Raw genomic sequence first — 9,455 nt, forward strand, 5'->3', positions numbered from 1 at the left:
GACCTAGGATAACATTTATGATACAAATAAAAGAGATGGTGCAGGTCGTGTCGTATCGGGAGGTGAAGGTTTTGGCGGGAAGAAGAGAGGAATGGCGATTACTCCACCGACAAGAGCGCAGCTCTTAAATAGAGAGAGAGAGATGATTATAAAAGCATCTTTCGTAAGTAGTATTACCTACTGATCTTACTTTAATCTTCAATCGTATGGACGTCAGACGTCACACACACGGATACGCGTGTACGATAACGTCAATATGTTGTGTAAAACGAGGTTGTTTGTATGAAACCGGGGTGTGTCCCCTGGTTTTCCATCCTTGTTTTTCTAAACGCTTTTTTTTATACATACATAAATATTATTTAAATAGTCGTATAAAGAGAACCTGAAGAAGAATAACATACATAATGGTCAGATTGATAACTTCCTTTTCTTCTATCGTGTGGGTTGTGTGTGCCAACCAATTTTACTTCCTTTTTAAAGACGGTTAAAAAGAGCAAAGGTTCCCGTAAGAATGGTTATTGGATTTTTTTTTGATCCGGTTCTGTTACCGGAACACTTGTAATATCCTCGAGATAGGATATCGTTTATACTTTTGATTTCCGGCACACACACATCATCAGCCCATTAACGTCCCCACTGCTGGGGCACGGGCCTTCCCTATGGATGGATAGGGAGATCGGGCCTTAAACCACCACGCGGGCCCAGTGCGGATTGGTGGTTACTAACGACTGTTAATGCAGCCGGCACCAACAGCTTAACGTGCCTTCCGAAGCACGGACGAGCTTGAGATGAAAGCTTTTTTTTTGTGGTCACCCATCCTATGACCGGCCTTTGCGAAAGTTGCTTAACTTCAACAATCGCAGACCGAGCGCGTTTACCGCTGCGCCACCGAGCTCCTCCTATTGTATATTATTTTGTAAATAAAAAAAAAAACTTATTAGATATACTTTAATTACGCCTGCTTTTAAAAAGTGATTTTAAACCTAAAAAAACTTGTCCATTGAAACTGCAAAAAGCCAACATTACGCGGTATTCCCAGGCGGTCACCCATCCAAGTACTAACCGCGCCCGACGTTGCTTAACTTCGGTGATCGGACGAGAACCGGTGTGTTCAACGTGGTATGAACGTTGGCGATTGGAGTCGTAAAATTGTGACACGTATTCGTATTTTTATCATAATTTGCATTATAACAGCGCTTAAGCATTGTCTGCCAAAATCAGCATTCATTGCTTCATATCTATTCTTAGGAAAAAGTGCTTATCTATCTGTTAAAAAAAATGTTGTCTTGGAATAAATAATAGCCATAACTAACAATAGAAAAGACATAAACGCGGGTACATTTTCCGAAGTAGGTACCAAAATATAAGATTTATGCTGGATCTCTCATCGGGGTGGGCAGAGTCACTTGACGACATTATCTAACTTCTTGCGGCCGAAATTTCCAGACAATAGTTAAACAATGGGGTTTGGATTTAAAAGGACAAAAAAGTAGGTCATTCGACCTTACGACTTTGAGGCTTGAATAATTTGGTCACTTTCCCTACTTCAAGAAAGGTGCTGTAATAAAATAAGACTTGTCCTAATGGACCGGTGTGCTCAACGTGGTATGAACGTTGGCGACTGTTACGGCAAAATTGTGATACTTAATCGTATTCTTTAAAGTTTATGGCAATGAGTCAGATATTCTAAATAATTATTAGACTACAATAAAGAAGTATAATATATCATTCTCCTCGTATGTTTCTTATAAAAAATATGTATAAAACTACGATTAACTATCACAATTTTGCCGTAACAGTTGCCAACGTTCATACCACGTTGAACACACCGGTTCTCGTCCGATCACCGAAGTTAAGCAACGTCGGGCGCGGTTAGTACTTGGATGGGTGACCGCCTGGGAATACCGCGTAATGTTGGCTTTTTGCTAGTAGCTACCAAAAGTTATTTTTTTGATGATTTACCTAGTTTATAGGTACTTAGTAGGTACTTACTTTTTTAATTGTCACCTTTTCAAAACTGAAGTTAATTATCAAATTCCTTGGTTAGACGAGAATATTCAAATAATGAAACCAGACATCTCACCTCAGGTTTCCATAATCATGAATTTTGGATCTGCCCAGTCCGAAACCAATCACAGGCATGTTAGCTGATGAAAAATGATCTCGCGTTGATGTCTTTTGTATTAAGAATGGATACTATTAAATTGTCCAGGTTTTTATATAATACTAGTATATAGTGATGTATGGAAACGTTCCCCAAGGGGGAACATTCCTGGCAGTGAAAAGGCGTCATACTTATGTCAATCTTTATATCTGCTCAGCCTGTATCCACCCACTGCTGGGTACAGGCCTCCTCTCTTTCACGCCATCCTTTCCGCTCCTGTGCAAGTCTCATCCAATGCTTCGCATACTTCACAATCATGTCATCTGACCACCGGGCTGATGGTCTGCCTCGACATCGCATACCATCCCTTGGCCACCATTCAGTAACAGCCTTAGTCCATCTGTTGTCTTCCCGTCTTGCCAAGTGTCCTGCCCATATCCACTTAAGCCTAGCGATTCGTATACCTACATCTTCGACTTTAGTGCGTTGCCGAATTTCGACGTTTGGTATACGATCTACCAGGTGCAGGTACTTATGTCAAACAGAGCTTTATTATCTAACCTTTAAGCAGAAACATTCCCAATTTGGGAATATTCGCGAGAATGGCACATTCATTGATATTATAGTATTTAAACATTACAGCCTCCGTGGTCTAGTGGTTAGAGCGTTAGGCTCACGATCTGGAGGTCCGGGTTGCATTCCCGATGGGGACATTGTCGAAATCACTTTGTGAGACTGTCCTTTGTTTGGTAAGGACTTTCCAGGCTTGAATCACCTGATTGTCCGAAAAAGTAAGTTGATTCCGTGCTTCGGAGGGCACGTTAAGCCGTTGGTCCCGGCTATTAGCTGTAAAAACACCTCCACCAACCCGCAGTGGAGCAGCGTGGTGGAGTATGCTCCATACCCCTCCGGTTGATTGAGAGGAGGCCTGTGCCCAGCAGTGGGACGTATATAGGCTATTTATAAAACATTACAGTATAATATTTACACATACGTATATTACATAGGCATATTTATTAGAAAGTGACGTCAGCGTCAGAATGGCCGGTCACTAGACGTATTTATCGTTAAAATTATGACCAATAATTGCTGCCCAATTGCTTCCTTTTAGTTCCCATAAGTAGTCAATTAGTTCCATTTTATTTTAGAAGAAATATAACATTTAAGGGTGATCGGCGATCCTGATGTCTCGTCGGCCGGTCACCTAGCTGTGGTATCTTAAGTGCGTAGAATCGCCGAAATATCCATCGGCCAAAAATTTGTGCCCGATTTGTTCCGTCAAGTTTTTAAAACTCCGCACCTCAAGATATCACGGAAGTAAAGTATCGATCAATTTCCTTTTAGCCTTTAGGATGAAACGAGCTAAAATATGTACACTCGAAATTGCTACAGCAATATGCTCAGGCGCTACTAAGCGAAAGTAGATTATATTTTCATATTTTGGCCAAAATACTTTTTAATGGCTTATCCGAGAATCCCGGTTACTACTTACTGATGTACTAACGGCTTAACGTGCCGTCCGAAGCACGGATCGTCTTACTTTCGGACAATCAGGTGATCATGTTTTTGACATAAGTATTCGGTTTTCACTGCCGGTAACATTCCCAAATTATGTATAAACGTTGTATGTATAAAAACATGGACAAATAATAGTATCCATTTTTAATACAAAAGACATCAACGCGAGATCATTTTTCAAATAGCCTTTGATTCGCTACTTGCTGGCAGACCCAAAAGTCATATTATTATGGAAACGTGAGATGAGGTGTCTGATTTAATTATTTGAATATTCTCGCCTAAACAAGTAATTTAATAATTTTCCCCACTTTTAAAAGGTTGACAATTTAAACAGTAACTACGAGGTACCTATTAACTAGGCAAATCATCAAAAAAAAAAATGACTTTAGGTACTACAAAAAGCCAACATTACGCGGTATTCCCAGGCGGTCACCCATCCAAGTACTAACCGCGCCCGACGTTGCTTAACTTCGGTGATCGGACGAGAACCGGTGTGTTCAACGTGGTATGAACGTTGGCAACTGTTACGGCAAAATTGTGATACTTAATCGTATTCTTTTAAGTTTATAGCAATGAGCTAGATATGCTAAATAATATTATACTACGATAAATAAGTCAATATCATTCATCTCCTGTGTTACTTATAAAAAATATGTACAAAAGTACGATTAACTACTTATTATACCTATTTAAATGTTAAATATTTTTGCTACCTTAAAGTAGCAACCATTATTGAGTTTTTATAAATCCTTGCATTTCGAAGCTCATCTAATATAATTGTCGCAATAATATTTAATCGCTGCCAAGTAATAATTTGTAACAAAACAGTCAGTCGCTCTTTAATTACACTGAATGTCATCCTAGAGGTTGCACTTCGTTTTTTTTTCTGGATTATGTCATGAATGTATACCTAATAGGTAACGATGTTATTTTGGGGGAGGCCTATGCAACAGCAGTGGGCGTCGTACGGCTGATGATGATGATGATGATGTTATTAAAACAAGTGTATCAAAGAATATTACGATCCCCATTATTACTCGTCAAATAATTGACGATTCAAAGTGTAACTATGTTACCAACTGAATAAAGATATTTTTGAATTTGAATTTACTCCGAATAAAATAAAGAAAAGCAATATAGAAAGAAAGAAAGAAACGTTTATTATAAAGGGACACCACAGTAACAAATATATAATATAAAACACGGAGTAACATAATTTACAATCAAAACACATTATAAAAACAACATACACTAGAAATACAAATAATTGAGTGTATGAACTGGTCAACGATGGTGGTGGTATATAGGTAGCAACATAATTCTATACATAATGTAATCCAAGTATCAAGCAACAATTGAGTATTTGTATATTATGATTTTGGTATTACATTGTATTTTCAAATAATCGTGTACAGGAGTAATAAGAAAATAGGTAAGCTGTATTAATAACCCTATCTGTATTGTAATTTGGTGAACATGTCTGAAAATTATAATGAAAAAGCAACCTGTGACATAGAAAAACGCGACAAAATGTCGCACTAATTATTGTTATTTTTCTATATTAAAATTCATAAATAAGTTAGATAAAAAAAAGTGAACGTTTTTTGTTACCTTTATATGTCTTTATTTAGTAATCAAAATTTCATAATTCATCTTTGACCTAGGACCCAATTTTATTCAAAATTTGAATTTGGAACATTAACATTACCGCCAATTAAAATTCTGAAAACTGAATGAAGAATAATAACAATAATAGGCCCGATATCACCTTCCACGATAAACACAGCAACACAGTATACATAATCGACATGGCCATACCAAACACACAACATCCAATCAACAATAGCTGACAAACTCACAAAGTACCGAGACTTGGCAATAGAAATAAAAACACAGTGGCGAGTAAATACAGTACACATTGTCCCAATTGTTATATCCTCAACTGGTGTCATCCCCAAAAGCCTAAAAACCCTTGATGTACCATCCTATATAATTACCACCATACAAAAAACTACAATATTAAATACCTGTCGCATAACCCGAAAGTTCCTTACTTCGCCCACCATTTCATCGAATCACCACGACCCCACTACACTTGGTCAAGGCCCGTGTAGTGGGTATAAACTACCCCTTAAAAAGGGAGAATATAAAATAAACTTTAATAATAATAATAATAAATATACTCGTGTAACAATATAATGCAGAATAAAACATGTTATTCATATCCGCGAATCATTGGAAATACAAAGGAAATGACAACATTTACAAAGTAAACGCCTCCGAGGGAAGATGTGATGTGTGCGGATGCAGTAGAGTAGGAATCGGGACGGGGGTACATCAATATTGTACGAGGACGCAGAATTGCGTTGCAGGTGCTGTATTTTATGACGCAAATGTGTGTGGCGGGGAAGTCAGAGTTGAGGCTGCCGAATACATCCCGCTTAGGAACGGTACTGAAAACTTCGATTCTGCTCCGCACCACCCAAATCCCCCGGTAGTTGCGGCTTCCGAATACATTCCGCTTAGGGACGGTACTGAAAAGTATCGGCGCCCGAAAGACGTAATATACGATCCCGACGACCCTATTACTCTAGCCATAGAGGCAGCCAATCAGCTCGCGATACCAAACACTTCAGGACCCCGATACCGACCCCGCCGGCGTGGTCGACGATTTCCCTCATTCAGCGCTTATCGCTATCGACCCACTAGGGTCGATTAATTCTTTCAAATATTTTTCCTCTCAGACAACGCCCTGAGCCAAGGTTCGCGCCCAACTGGGCACCCTCAGGCCTGTTGTCTTAAACGTTGTACCCGGTGAGAGCCTTCAGCGCTCCCCAGTTGTCCGGCCAAGTAGTTAATGCCATCTGCGGCAAATCTACAATAAGTCACGTCAAAAAAAAAAAAGTACTGAAAAGAAACCGCAAACAAATCGGAGCATCCGTTCTGGAGCCACGATAATTTGGCGTTTGCGCATATAAAAAAGTAGGTACGTAATGCAAACAAATGTCAAATATCTATATTGCTTTAATGTGGCCTTTTAATCCCCCAGGACATATCGAGAGTATTCGGTAATAACATTTCTAAGAGCATCAATAGCGATAAGCGAGAATGATGCCGGAGGTGTCTTCCCTTTAGCGGTAAAGCCCACTAGTCACCCTCGGATAATTGGGTATTTGACCAGGTCAAAGATATTTATCTTTTTTCTAGATTTATCTTTTTATCAAAATTTTTAAAAACACCTCCACCAACCCGCATTGGATCAGCGTGGTGGAGTATGCTCCATACTCCCTCCGGTTGATTGAAGGGAGGCCTGTGCCCAGCTGTGGAACGTAGGTATATAGACTGTTTATGTATGTATGTATCTTTTTATATTTATCTTTAGAAATAAAAGGCAGTCTAAGATGAATCAATCTCATTTTACTTTTCCTCTTGTTTTGGATTTTTATTCATGAGTATGACGTTTGATCGCTTTTATTGATGATGTTACAGGACAGCATTTCAGGACTTTCGTTTTGACGTTTCGTAAAAAGTATCTCACTTGTCTAGGTTGTCAAGTACCCTACTATATTTTTTCTCTAACATAAAACTTAACATTGGTGCTGACTCCGGTACACACCATCTAAGTTTATTTTAAGTTATACCTGTCATTTTCTTAACCGCCGAAAAGGAAAGGGACGGGTAATCGACAGGCATATTAATCACACATCAATTTTAGGCAGAAATTTAAAAAGCCGTTCCAAATTTTATATTGGCCAATAACCTGACAGAATTAAGTTGACAGCACACGTCAAACGGATGGCATATGACGCTTTCATTCTAAAATTAATATTTGTCAATCATCCGTCAATATTCTTTTCGGTGAATAAGAAAGTGACAGGTATAACTTAAAATAAACTTAGGAGGTGTCTGCAGAAATTGAGACCATTTTTTTATTCGCCGAAAAGGAAAGGGACGGATGGTTGATAACTATTTATTTCAAAATGAATGAATAACCCGGGCGAATAAAATAGGCATCTCTGATATGCAATCCATTTGACTTGTGCTGTCAACTTAATTCTGTCGGGTTATTGAGCAACGTAATTTTTTTAAAGGGTTGTTTTAGATTTCTGCTTAAAATTGACATGTGTCCCATAAATTTTATGCCTGTCGATGACTCGTCCTTTTCGTTTTTGGTGGTTAAGGAAATGACAGGTATAACTTAAAATAAAATTAGGTGTCTTCAGAAATCTGGGCCATTACTTGTATTATTTTAAAGATTTAAAAAAGTAGCCGTTTATCGCTTGTTTACTGGCTTCTATACAGTTGGCATTGGTCATGAAGTAACGCGTTTCTCGTGCAATATAATATTTTTAAAACGTTTTATTTGTCAAAAGACTTTTTTGTTTTTAAAAGTATTATAATTATAATTTATATCTAGTTACATTATTTCACATCTTTTAAAATGCTATGACATTATAACAAAATGAATTAATAAAATAGAAATTGCATAAATAAACGTGGTTTAATAAAATATATAGTGAATGAATGCAAACCAATCACATCAAATGACATAGATCTATAGAGTTCCACATATAATTTTGAATTTAATATAGTCTCGACGACGTTTCAATGCCCGTTTGGTAATTACACGATAGTACTACATGTCATATTATTTAATTTCATTACATTTTGTATTTGAAAATGTTTCAACAGTTTGACTTCCGTCTGTTTTAATAAAGTATTTTTCATTTTATTCGTTAAATGACAAGAAACTCAAAAGCAACGTAACACATGCGCTCGCCGGTATTATACACACACCATCGCGCTTCTAAATTCTGCACTCGAGGCTAGTATGCTTGCATGTTTTTCAGATGTAGTAACAAACTTACAAATTATAACAAGAAATATTAATAAAATCGAATACAGCAACTAGTTTTCCAGTTTTCGCTTCTCTCGACAAAATCCGTCTTCACTTGTTTTTCTTCGTAGTCCCAGACGGAACACCCGCCAAAATGTTTTTTTCTTAAAAAGTGACGTGACGTTCCTTTTTTGAAATTGCCAACAGATGAATGTAAGAAGACGACTTATTATTTATTCGTAGAAGAAGACTTTTGAAAGTATGATGCCTGCGAGTACGATCTACTAATGTAAATAAAATACTTATGCCTATTGCTTAATTTTTGTATTTTTTTTCTATTTGTTTTATTAAGCTAATTTAAGTCACAATTATTTATATTTAAATGTAAGATTAATTGTATATTTATAACCCATGTATTATTCATGGCGTAACTGTCATGTTGTAAATAATAAATGAATAAATAAATGTCATTCAATATTTTCAAAAGGTATTGCTTTTTTAGATGAATTGCTTCGATGTGGCCATTTTAACCCTCCTGATGGGAGGAACATAATATATTTAGGTAACATCGGCTATTTCTATTATAATTTAAATGCTTTCTTACACAAAGCATGTTTTGTTCTCTGATAGACTCTCTATATCATCTGGTATTTTATTGTTTCGTCGCTCTATAGAGAAATTCACATTCTAATGTCAAACCTCCGAAAAACCTCGTATTCGTTAATTTAATTTAATTTCGTAGAAATTGAGACACGTTTTTATCTGGATTGAAACTAGTGTGTCTTTTGCAAGGTTTGTTAACAAAAATACCATCCATCCATCCATCAAATAGCAATATTGCTATTTTAGATGAATTGCTTTGATGTGTCCTTTTTAACCCTAAATTCTCAGGAGTCTGTATATGTGTTACTACAATACATACCTACCTATCTTTTGTATTTAATAATAATAGTGAAATCTATTCTACGAAAACAGCGGCCTTAATTAATTAAATGT

The 9,455-nt window shown here is 37.0% G+C and overlaps 3 non-coding genes across 3 annotated transcripts; 1 reads left to right on the forward strand and 2 right to left on the reverse strand.

Annotated features, from left to right (window-relative positions):
- Positions 1-1,014: 1,014 nt before the first annotated feature.
- On the reverse strand, positions 1,015-1,133 carry LOC126375365 (5S ribosomal RNA). Its single transcript, XR_007567570.1, has one exon. It is a non-coding gene; the product is annotated as a 5S ribosomal RNA (ribosomal RNA).
- Positions 1,134-1,801: 668 nt separating this feature from the next.
- On the forward strand, positions 1,802-1,920 carry LOC126375366 (5S ribosomal RNA). Its single transcript, XR_007567571.1, has one exon. It is a non-coding gene; the product is annotated as a 5S ribosomal RNA (ribosomal RNA).
- Positions 1,921-4,022: 2,102 nt separating this feature from the next.
- Positions 4,023-4,141, reverse strand: LOC126375367 (5S ribosomal RNA). The gene has a single exon (XR_007567572.1). It is a non-coding gene; the product is annotated as a 5S ribosomal RNA (ribosomal RNA).
- Between the last annotated feature and the right edge of the window lie 5,314 nt (positions 4,142-9,455).

This window comes from Pectinophora gossypiella, chromosome 18 (genome assembly GCF_024362695.1).
Source record: "Pectinophora gossypiella chromosome 18, ilPecGoss1.1, whole genome shotgun sequence".
NCBI lineage: Eukaryota > Metazoa > Arthropoda > Insecta > Lepidoptera > Gelechiidae > Pectinophora > Pectinophora gossypiella.